The sequence below is a fragment of the Oncorhynchus nerka genome, unplaced genomic scaffold (assembly GCF_034236695.1).
Source record: "Oncorhynchus nerka isolate Pitt River unplaced genomic scaffold, Oner_Uvic_2.0 unplaced_scaffold_4568, whole genome shotgun sequence".
In the NCBI taxonomy this organism is placed as follows: domain Eukaryota; kingdom Metazoa; phylum Chordata; class Actinopteri; order Salmoniformes; family Salmonidae; genus Oncorhynchus; species Oncorhynchus nerka.
The window spans coordinates 489-13,213 of NW_027036733.1; the positions used below are offsets into that span (position 1 = coordinate 489).

The 12,725-nt window shown below is 46.1% G+C and overlaps 1 pseudogene; it reads right to left on the reverse strand.

Annotated features, from left to right (window-relative positions):
- Positions 1–3,352: 3,352 nt before the first annotated feature.
- On the reverse strand, positions 3,353–11,649 carry LOC135566510 (FAD-linked sulfhydryl oxidase ALR-like; annotated as a pseudogene).
- Between the last annotated feature and the right edge of the window lie 1,076 nt (positions 11,650–12,725).

A 12,725-nucleotide genomic window follows, 5' to 3' on the forward strand; every position in this document is an offset into this window, starting at 1 on the left:
CTCATCTCTGTACCCCACACACACAATGACTACCTCATCTCTGTACCCCACACATACAATGACTACCTCATCTCTGTACCCCACACACACAATGACTACCTCATCTCTGTACCCCACACATACAATGACTACCTCATCTCTGTACCCCACACATACAATGACTACCTCATCTCTGTACCCCACACATACAATGACTACCTCATCTCTGTACCCCACACATACAATGACTACCTCATCTCTGTACCCCACACATACACACAATGACTACCTCATCTCTGTACCCCACACACACACACAATGACTACCTCATCTCTGTACCCCACACACACAATGACTACCTCATCTCTGTACCCCACACACACAATGACTACCTCATCTCTGTACCCCACACATACAATGACTACCTCATCTCTGTACCCCACACATACAATGACTACCTCATCTCTGTACCCCACACATACAATGACTACCTCATCTCTGTACCCCACACACACAATGACTACCTCATCTCTGTACCCCACACATACAATGACTACCTCATCTCTGTACCCCACACATACAATGACTACCTCATCTCTGTACCCCACACATACACACAATGACTACCTCATCTCTGTACCCCACACACACAATGACTACCTCATCTCTGTACCCCACACATACAATGACTACCTCATCTCTGTACCCCACACACACAATGACTACCTCATCTCTGTACCCCAATACACCTCACAATGACTACCTCATCTCTGTACCCCCACACACACAATGACTACCTCATCTCTCAATACCCCACACATACAATGACTACCTCATCTCTGTACCCCCACACACACAATGACTACCTCATCTCTGTAACTCAGCCACACATACAATGACTACCTCATCTCTGTACCCCAGTCACACAATGACTACCTATCTCTGTACCCCCACACACAATGACTCCTCATCTCTGTACCCCACACACACAATGACTACCTCATCTCTGTACCCCACACACACAATGACTACCTCATCTCTGTACCCCACACACACAATGACTACCTCATCTCTGTACCCCACACATACAATGACTACCTCATCTCTCAGTGTATCACCCCACACACACAATGACTACCTCATCTCTGTCCCCACACATACAATGAACTCATCTCTGTATCAATACACCCACACTACAATGATAATGCTCTAACCTCAATACTCACTACAATGATAATGCCACTACTACTCTCAATCTCACTACAATGATAATGCTCTAACTCAGTGTACAATACAATCACTACCTCATCTCAGTGTATCAATACCCCAGTCACTACAATGATAATGAACTCCTCATCTACAATGATAATGCTCTAACTCAGTATCATACAATGTCACTACAATGATAATGCTCCTAACTCAGTCACACTACAATGATAATGCTCCTCAACTCAGTGTATCAATACACCCCAGTCACTACAATGATAATGCTCCTAACTCAGTGTATCAATACACCCAGTCACTACAATGATAATGCTCCTAACTCAGTGTATCAATACACCCAGTCACTACAATGATAATGCTCCTAACTCAGTGTATCAATACACCCAGTCACTACAATGATAATGCTCCTAACTCAGTGTATCAATACACCCAGTCACTACAATGATAATGCTCTAACTCAGTGTATCAATACACCACTACAATGATAATGCTCCTAACTCAGTGTATCAATACACCCAGTCACTACAATGATAATGCTCCTAACTCAGTGTATCAATACACCCAGTCACTACAATGATAATGCTCCTAACTCAGTGTATCAATACACCCAGTCACTACAATGATAATGCTCCTAACTCAGCGTATCAATACACCCAGTCACTACAATGATAATGCTCCTAACTCAGTGTATCAATACACCCACTACAGTCACTACAATGATAATGCTCCTAACTCAGTGTATCAATACACCCAGTCACTACAATGATAATGCTCCTAACTCAGCGTATCAATACACCCAGTCACTACAATGATACAGGCGTCCTTCCTAACTCAGTTAACGGAGAGGAAGGAAACCGCTCAGTGTTTTCACCACGAGGCCAAAATGGCGACTGCAAAACAGTTACAGAGTTTAATAGCTGTGATCATATGAGGAAAAACGAGGATGGATCAACAACATTGTAGTTACTCCACAATAGTAACCCAATTGACAGAGTGAAAAGAAGGACGCCTGTACAGAATAAACATATTCCAAACATGCATTCTGTTTACAATAAGGCACTAACGTAAAACTTCAAAAAATGTGGCAAAGAAATTAACTTTATGTCCTGAATACAAAGCGTTATCACTGAGTAACACTCTTCATATTTTCAAAGATGAGGTGGCTGCGTCATGTTATGGGTATGCTTGTCATCGGCAAGGACTAGGGGAGTTTTTTAGGATAAAAATAAACGGAATAGAGCGAAGCACAGACAAAATCCCAGAGGAAAACCTGGTTGTCTGCTTCCCAACAGATACTGGGAGTATTCCAAAACATGCAAAAAATATCATGTACAAATATTGAACAATCCAAGTGTGTAAAGTTCTTAGAGAATTACCCAGAAAGACTCGATGCCAAAGATTATTCTAACATGTACTGACTCAGGGGTGTGAATACTTCTGTATTTCATTTTCAATACATTTGATAACATTTCTAAAAACATGTTTTCACTTTTGTCATTATGGGGTATTGTGATGTCATTATGGGGTATTGTGATGTCATTATGGGGTATTGTGATGTCATTATGGGGTATTGTGATGTCATTATGGGGTATTGTGATGTCATTATGGGGTATTGTGATGTCATTATGGGACATTGTGATGTCATTATGGGGTATTGTGATGTCATTATGGGGTATTGTGATGTCATTATGGGGTATTGTAATGTCATTATGGGGTATTGTGATGTCATTATGGGGTATTGTGATGTCATTATGGGGTATTGTGATGTCATTATGGGGTATTGTGATGTCATTATGGGGTATTGTGATGTCATTATGGGGTATTGTGATGTCATTATGGGGTATTGTGATGTCATTATGGGACATTGTGATGTCATTATGGGTAATGTCATTGTGATGTCATTATGGGGGTATTGTGATGTCATTATGGGGTATTGTGATGTCATTATGGGGTATTGTGATGTCATTATGGGGTATTGTGATGTCATTATGGGGTATTGTAATGTCATTATGGGGTATTATGGTGATGTCATTATGGGGTATTGTGATGTCATTATGGGGTATTGTAATGTCATTATGGGGTATTGTGATGTCATTATGGGGTATTGTGATGTCATTATGGGGTATTGTGATGTCATTATGGGGTGATGTCATTATAGGGTACTGTGATGTCATTATGGGACATTGTGATGTCATTATGGGGTATTGTGATGTCATTATGGGGTATTGTGATGTCATTATGGGGTATTGTGATGTCATTATGGGGTATTGTGATGTCATTATGGGGTATTGTGATGTCATTATGGGACATTGTGATGTCATTATGGGGTATTGTGATGTCATTATGGGGTATTGTGATGTCATGGGGTATTGTGATGTCATTATGGGGTATGGTGATGTCATTATGGGGTATTGTGATGTCATTATGGGGTATGTAATCCATGTTGAGTTCAGGCTGTAACACAACAACATGTGTAATAAGTCCAGGGGTATGAATACTTTCTGAAGTCACTGGACAACAGATTGATAGCGAACATCATGTAGATCCGTAGCCAATCAGAAAATAGAACATAGTCTCTGTGTCAGATGCCAGATAGTTCCCTAAACGCTACTATACAGGGAAACAGGATGTGAATAGACGTGTCCTCAGTGTCTCAGTTCCCAGGTAACAGTAACGAATCAGTCACAGCTGCCATCTTTCCAACCGTCCCTCCACCTCTCATCCACGAGGGAACAGTCAAACGGCTGCTTCCCCAGCCGAGCGTTCACGTCGTTGTGGACGCCGCACAGCCACTGGGAGAGGGCGTGGCGACTACTGGCGTCCGGCTGATTGGTCTTCAGCCTGAGGAAACAGGAAGTGATGTCATCAACACTGTGGCGGAGTCCCTACTCGACTACATTGCAGACGATCTTACCTGGACAGGTATTTAACAGATCCGCTGACCACATATAACACAGCAATCTGACGCCCGACTGCATAGTGGCTGACCTGGCATGCAGCCATCGATTTGATGCAATCTGACGCCCGACTGCATAGTGGATGACCTGGCATGCAGCCATCGATTTGATGCATGCCCGACTGCAGTGTGACATGCAGCCATCGATTTGATGCAATCTGACGCCCGACTGCATAGTGGATGACCTGGCATGCAGCCATCGATTTGATGCAATCTGACGCCCGACTGCATAGTGGATGACCTGGCATGCAGCCATCGATTTGATGCAATCTGGGCCCGTGATGCATAGTGGCCATGACCTGGCATGCATAGCCCTGGCATGCAGCCATCGATTTGATGCAATCTGACGCCCGACTGCATAGTGGATGACCTGGCATGCAGCCATCGATTTGATGCAATCTGACGCCCGACTGCATAGTGGATGACCTGGCATGCAGCCATCGATTTGATGCAATCTGACGCCCGACTGCATAGTGGCTGACCTGGCATGCAGCCATCGATTTGATGCAATCTGACGCCCGACTGCATAGTGGCTGACCTGGCATGCAGCCATCGATTTGATGCAATCTGACGCCCGACTGCATAGTGGCTGACCTGGCATGCAGCCATCGATTTGATGCAATCTGACGCCCGACTGCATAGTGGATGACCTGGCATGCAGCCATCGATTTGATGCAATCTGGACGCCCGACTGCATAGTGGCTGACCTGGCATGCAGCCATCGATTTGATGCAATCTGACGCCCGACTGCATAGTGGCTGACCTGGCATGCAGCCATCGATTTGATGCAATCTGACGCCCGACTGCATAGTGGCTGACCTGGCATGCAGCCATCGATTTGATGCAATCTGACGCCCGACTGCATAGTGGATGACCTGGCATGCAGCCATCGATTTGATGCAATCTGACGCCCGACTGCATAGTGGCTGACCTGGCATGCAGCCATCGATTTGATGCAATCTGACGCCCGACTGCATAGTGGCTGACCTGGCATGCAACCATCGATTTGATGCAATCTGACGCCCGACTGCATAGTGGCTGACCTGGCATGCAGCCATCGATTTGATGCAATCTGACGCCCGACTGCATAGTGGCTGACCTGGCATGCAGCCATCGATTTGATGCAATCTGACGCCCGACTGCATAGTGGCTGACCTGGCATGCAGCCATCGATTTGATGCAATCTGACGCCCGACTGCATAGTGGATGACCTGGCATGCAGCCATCGATTTGATGCAATCTGACGCCCGACTGCATAGTGGCTGACCTGGCATGCAACCATCGATTTGATGCAATCTGACGCCCGACTGCATAGTGGATGACCTGGCATGCAGCCATCGATTTGATGCAATCTGACGCCCGACTGCATAGTGGCTGACCTGGCATGCAGCCATCGATTTGATGCAATCTGACGCCCGACTGCATAGTGGATGACCTGGCATGCAGCCATCGATTTGATGCAATCTGACGCCCGACTGCATAGTGGCTGACCTGGCATGCAGCCATCGATTTGATGCAATCTGACGCCCGACTGCATAGTGATGACCTGGCATGCAGCCATCGATTTGATGCAATCTGACGCCCGACTGCATAGTGGATGACCTGGCATGCAGCCATCGATTTGATGCAATCTGACGCCCGACTGCCGACCTGGCATGCAGTGGCTGACCTGGCATGCATGCAGCCATCGATTTGATGCAATCTGCAGCCATCGATTTGATGCAATCTGGCCGACTGCATAGTGGCTGACCTGGCATGCAGCCATCGATTTGATGCAATCTGACGCCCGACTGCATAGTGGCTGACCTGGCATGCAGCCATCGATTTGATGCAATCTGACGCCCGACTGCATAGTGGATGACCTGGCATGCAGCCATCGATTTGATGCAATCTGACGCCCGACTGCATAGTGGATGACCTGGCATGCAGCCATCGATTTGATGCAATCTGACGCCCGACTGCATAGTGGATGACCTGGCATGCAGCCATCGATTTGATGCAATCTGACGCCCGACTGCATAGTGGATGACCTGGCATGCAGCCATCGATTTGATGCAATCTGACGCCCGACTGCATAGTGGCTGACCTGGCATGCAGCCATCGATTTGATGCAATCTGCACTGCATAGTGGCTGACCTGGCATGCAGCCATCGATTTGATGCAATCTGACGCCCGACTGCATAGTGGCTGACCTGGCATGCAGCCATCGATTTGATGCAATCTGGACGCCCGACTGCATAGTGGCTGACCTGGCATGCAAACATCGATTTGATGCAATCTGACGCCCGACTGCATAGTGGCTGACCTGGCATGCAGCCATCGATTTGATGCAATCTGACGCCCGACTGCATAGTGGCTGACCTGGCATGCAGCCATCGATTTGATGCAATCTGACGCCCGACTGCATAGTGGCTGACCTGGCATGCAGCCATCGATTTGATGCAATCGGACGCCCGACTGCATAGTGGCTGACCTGGCATGCAGCCATCGATTTGATGCAATCTGACGCCCGACTGCATAGTGGCTGACCTGGCATGCAGCCATCGATTTGATGCAATCTGACGCCCGATAGTGGCTGACCTGGCATGCAGCCATCGATTTGATGACCTGCATAGTGGCATGCAGCCATCGATTTGATGCAATCTGACGCCCGACTGCATAGTGGCTGACCTGGCATGCAGCCATCGATTTGATGCAATCTGACGCCCGACTGCATAGTGGACCTGACCTGGCATGCAGCCATGCAACCATCGATTTGATGCAATCTGACGCCCGACTGCATAGTGGATGACCTGGCATGCAACCATCGATTTGATGCAATCTGACGCCCGACTGCATAGTGGATGACCTGGCATGCAGCCATCGATTTGATGCAATGCTACTCCTGGGTATCTAGTTGGGCATAGTGGACCTGTATCTACTGCCAGTCATGTGACCTTTAACCCACTAGAACCAATTATACAACTCTCTCAACACCAGCCATTGATTTATGCAATGCTACTCTGGGTATCTAGTTGGGCAGGAGGTGGACCTGTATCTGACGCCCAGTCATCCGTGACCTTTAACCCAGAACCAATTATGCAACTCTCTCAACACTGCATAGTGGATGACCTGGCATGCACACACATAACCTCTAAAACCCCTGACCTTGTCCGGCAGGTCCTCAGCACACTCCTCACTGCAGGGGATGACCTTAGATGAAGAGGTTGATGAACTGTCCCATGTCTGTCTGCTGTCTGGGAGGACCGGTCAGGAACCAGTTTGCTGCCATGGCCCGTGCAGGAAGGACCAGGTGTTACGCCTAACTCTTCCCTGATGCAAGCGGACACTCTGCATAGTGATGACTGGGGCTCACATGCTCAGCTGGGGCCTCCTACACACAAACACACAGGGATACAGACATGAGACACATTCTGATGCACTGATAGATCCTCTACTGCATAGTGTAGACCTGGCAGAGTTAGTAGGCTTGATCACTGACATCATTCAGTTACTAATCTCCTCTAGTAGATAATAGTAGAGGCCTGATCGTGGATAGTAGGCTACCTGGCATGACATCATTCAGGTAGATAGTGGAGACCTGGCATGCAGCCACGATCACTGACATCATTCAGGCTTACCTAATCTCCTCTAGTAGATAATGTAGAGGCCTGGCAGAGTTAGTGGGTTAGGGTCACTGACATCATTCAGGTTTACTAATCTCCTCTAGTAGATACCTAGTAGAGGCCTGGTAGAGTTAGTGGGTTAGGGTCACTGACATCATTCAGGTTTACTAATCTCCTCCTAGTAGATAATAGTAGAGGCCTGGTAGAGTTAGTGGGTTAGGGTCACTGACATCATTCAGGTTTACTAATCTCCTCTAGTAGATAATAGTAGAGGCCTGGTAGAGTTAGTGGGTTGGGGCTGCATGTTCAGGTTTGCTAATCTCCTCTATAGATAATAGTGAGGCCTGGTAGAGTTAGTGGGTTAGGGTCACTGACATCATTCAGGTTTACTAATCTCCTCTAGTAGATAATAGTGGAGGCCTGGCATAAGGGTCACTGACATAGGTTTACTAATCTCCTCTAGTAGATAATAGTAGAGGCCTGGTAGAGTTAGTGGGTTAGGGTCACTGACATCATTCAGGTTTACTAATCTCCTCTAGTAGATAATAGTAGAGGCCTGGTAGAGTTAGTAGGCTATCCACACTGACATCATTCAGGTTTACTAATCTCCTCTAGTTAGATAATAGTAGAGGCCTGGTAGAGTTAGTTGGCTATCCCACACTGACATCATTCAGACCTTACTAATCTCGACGATCTATTAGATAATAGTAGACCTGGCATGGTAGGTTAGTGGGTTACTGACATCATTCAGGTTTACTAATCTCCTCTAGTAGATAATAGTATGGTAAGCTAGTAGAGGCACTGACATCATTCAGGTTTACTAATCTCCTCTACTAGATAATAGTGGGCCTGGTAGGTTAGTCACTGACATCATTCAGGTTTACTAATCTCCTCTATTAGATAATAGTAGAGGCCTGGTAGAGTTAGTGGGTTAGGTGCTGACATCATTCAGGTTTACTAATCTCCTCTAGTAGATAATAGTAGGGCCTGGTAGAGTTAGTGGCTATCACACTGACATCATTCAGGCTAATCTCCTCTATTAGATAATAGTAGAGGCCTGGTAGAGCAATTGACGTGGGTTGCATAGGGTCACCTGACATCATTCAGGTTTACTAATCTCCTCTACTAGATAATAGTAGAGGCCTGGTAGCAGTTAGAGGCTATCTGACACTGACATCATTCAGTGTTTACTAATCTCTCTATTAGATAATAGTAGAGGCCTGGCATCACACTGACATCATTCAGGTTTACTAATCTCCTCTAGTAGATAATAGTAGAGGCCTGGTAGCAGTTAGTGGGTTAGGGTCACTGACATCATTCAGGTTACTAATCTCCTCTACTAGATAATAGTAGAGGCCTGGTAGAGTTAGTAGGCTATCACCTGACATCATTCAGGTTTACTAATCTCCTCTACTAGATAATAATTAGAGGCTATCTGGTTTACTAATGCTCCTCCTGGTAGATTAGTAGGTTAGGGTTACTGACATCATTCAGGTTTACTAATCTCCTCTATTAGATAATAGTAGAGGCCTGGTAGAGTTAGTGGGTTAGGGTCACTGACATCATTCAGGTTTACTAATCTCCTCTATTAGATAATAGTAGAGGCCTGGTAACCAGTTAGTAGGCTATCAACACCAGACACATAACCTGAAATCATTCATTCAGGTTTGCTAATCTCCTCTAGCAGATAATAGTAGAGGAAGACCTGGTAGAGTTAGTGGGTTAGGGTCACTGACATCATTCCAGGTTTACTAATCTCCTCTAGTAGATAATAGTAGAGGCCTGGTAGGGTTAGTAGGCTATCCACACTGACATCATTCAGGTTTACTAATCTCCTCTATTAGATAATAGTAGAGGCCTGGTCAGGTTTACTAATCCTCCTACTAGAAACAGTGAGGCCTTTAGGGTCACCCTGACATCATTCTGGTTTACTAATCTCCTCTAGTAGATAATAGTAGAGGCCTGGCAGAGTTAGTGGGTTAGGGTCACTGACATCATTCAGGTTTACTAATCTCCTCTATTAGATAATAGTAGAGGCCTGGTAGAGTTAGTGGGTTAGGGTCACTGACATCATTCAGGTTTACTAATCTCCTCTAGTAGATAATAGTAGAGGCCTGGCAGGAGTTAGTAGGCTATCACCCTGACATCATTCAGGTTTACTAATCTCCTCTAGTAGATAATAGTAGAGGCCTGGTAGAGTTAGTGGGCTATCCACACTGACATCATTCAGGTTTACTAATCTCCTCTATTAGATAATAGTAGAGGCCTGGTAGAGTTAGTGGGCTAGGGTCACTGACATCATTCAGGTTTACTAATCTCCTCTAGTAGATAATAGTAGAGGCCTGGTAGAGTTAGGTGGGTTAGGGTCACTGACATCATTCAGGTTTACTAATCTCCTCTACTAGATAATAGTAGAGGCCTGGTAGAGTTAGTAGGTTAGGTCACTGACATCATTCAGGTTTACTAATCTCCTCTAGTAGATAATAGTAGAGGCCTGGCAGAGCTAGTGGGTTAGGGTCACCTGACATCATTCAGGTTTACTAATCTCCTCTAGTAGATAATAGTAGAGGCCTGGTAGAGTTAATAGGTTAGGCTCACTGACATCATTCAGGTTTACTAATCTCCTCTATTAGATAATAGTAGAGGCCTGGTAGAGTTAGTGGGTTAGGGTCACACTGACATCATTCAGGTTTTACTAATCTCCTCTACTAGATAATAGTAGAGGCCTGGCAGAGTTAGTGGGCTAGGGTCACTGACATCATTCAGGTTTACTAATCTCCTCTAGTAGATAATAGTAGAGGCCAGGAGAGTTAGTAGGTTAGGGTCACTGACATCATTCAGGTTTACTAATCTCCTCTACTAGATAATAGTAGAGGCCTGGCAGAGTTAGTGGGTTATCACTGACATCATTCAGGTTTACTAATCTCCTCTATTAGATAATAGTAGAGGCCTGGTAGAGTTAGTGGGCTATCCACCCTGACATCATTCAGGTTTACTAATCTCCTCTAGTAGATAATAGTAGAGGCCTGGTAGAGTTAGTGGGTTAGGGTCACTGACATCATTCAGGTTTACTAATCTAAATAGATCCTCTATTAGATAAGGTGAGAGACTTCTGGATAGGGGGAGGGACTTCTGGATAAGGAGGGACTTCTGGATAAGGGGAGGGACTTCTGGATAGGGGAGGGACTTCTGGATAGGGGGGACTTCTGGATAGGGCAGGGACTTCTGGATAGGGACAGGGAGGGACTTCTGGATAGGGGAGGGACTTCTGGATAGGAGAACTTCTGGATAGGGGGAGGGACTTCTGAGATCTTCACCTCAGCACGGGGAGCCAATCCGTATTGCAGATCTTCACCTCTTAAGCATCGAAGGGGTGCTGTTCCCTGGCAACACCTTGTGCGAAGACTACACTATGCACAACCAAAGACTATTTTAAGAGCCACCCACATTGCAATAAATATTCTTCCATTTACTTAGCTATGTCAACTGCAGATAATTACATTCACAGTTTCTCTCCATGGAAATAAAAATATATATTTTAAATCCGTTTTCTCTCCAATTTAGTGATATCCAATTGGTAGTAGTTCCAGTCTTGTCCCATCGTTGCAACTCCCATGCAGACTCGAGGGGCGAAGGTCGAGCCATGCTCACCTGTGGCGCTGCTGCTGGGGTCTGTGGCGTTTTCTGGACCTTCATCCACGACTTGAAGTCAGTACAAGCCCTGCACGGCTTTTTCTTCTCGGTTCTCCGGTCTGCTCCGTGTCCTTACCGGTGCTTTCTCCGGGGCCTGCCGGTTATGATGGGGGAACCCCTGGATGCCCGCGGTGGATGATCTCCGGTGAACGCGGCCATGTCCGCTGTGTTACCGTGGGAAGGATCTGTCATCGGACCAGAACGCGGCTGAAGGACGCTTCCGTTATAACGCTTTATATAACTCCTCCTCCATGTGTTTCTATATATGACACCCGGCCTCTATGTTCACCAACTACACATGTCTGAATTTATTTCTAAACATGTGCCCAGTAAATCCACTCGAACTGTAAACTGTAAACTACTTGATATTTGACCAGGAACTATTCTTCCAGGTATTTAACGTTAGATGTTTTTGTTCCCCACCGGAATGAAAAGAGAACGGAACCCTCCAGTTCCGGTTTGTGATGTCATTTTCTATGCATGCAGTTGAGTCGAACACATTTAAAGTGTATATTTTTCATAGATATTACTACCGGCTGATCAGTTTTGTGTTTGTATGTTAACTTTTGGTTTATAGTTAAATCTGTAGTTTTTATTTGATTGACAAATTAATGTTATGGTCTTCTCACTAGTTGCCTAACACAGGAAGCTACCGCTAGTTGGCGAGCTTGCTAGGCTATTGAGGAGTAGCAGTGTTGACACGTTTCAGTCACAGGAGGTTGCGGCACCTTCCATTCGGGAGGATGGACTCGTGGTAATGGCTGGAGTAAAATGAGTGGAATGGTATCAAACGCATGGTTTCCATTCGCCCGTTCCAGCCATTATGAGCCGTCCTCCACCCAGCAGCCTCCAGTGGTTCCAGTCTGATGTAGTGTCTCTCCAGCCATTATTATGAGCCGTCCTCCACCCAGCAGCCTCCAGTGGTTCCAGTCTGATGTAGTGTCTCTCTCCAGCCATTATCTGATGTAGTGTCTCCACTAGGCCTAGTGGTTCCAGTCTGATGTGTGTCTCTCTCCAGGCAGTAACCAGTCTGATGTAGTGTCTCTCTCCAGGCAGTAACCAGTCTGATGTGTGTCTCTCTCCAGGCAGTAACCAGTCTGATGTGTGTCTCTCTCCAGGCAGTAAACAGTCTGATGTCTGTCTCTCTCCAGGCAGTAACCAGTCTGATGTAGTGTCTCTCCAGGCAGTAACCAGTCTGATGTCTGTCTCTCTCCAGGCAGTAACCAGTCTGATGTGTGTCTCTCTCCAGACAGTAACCAGTCTGATGT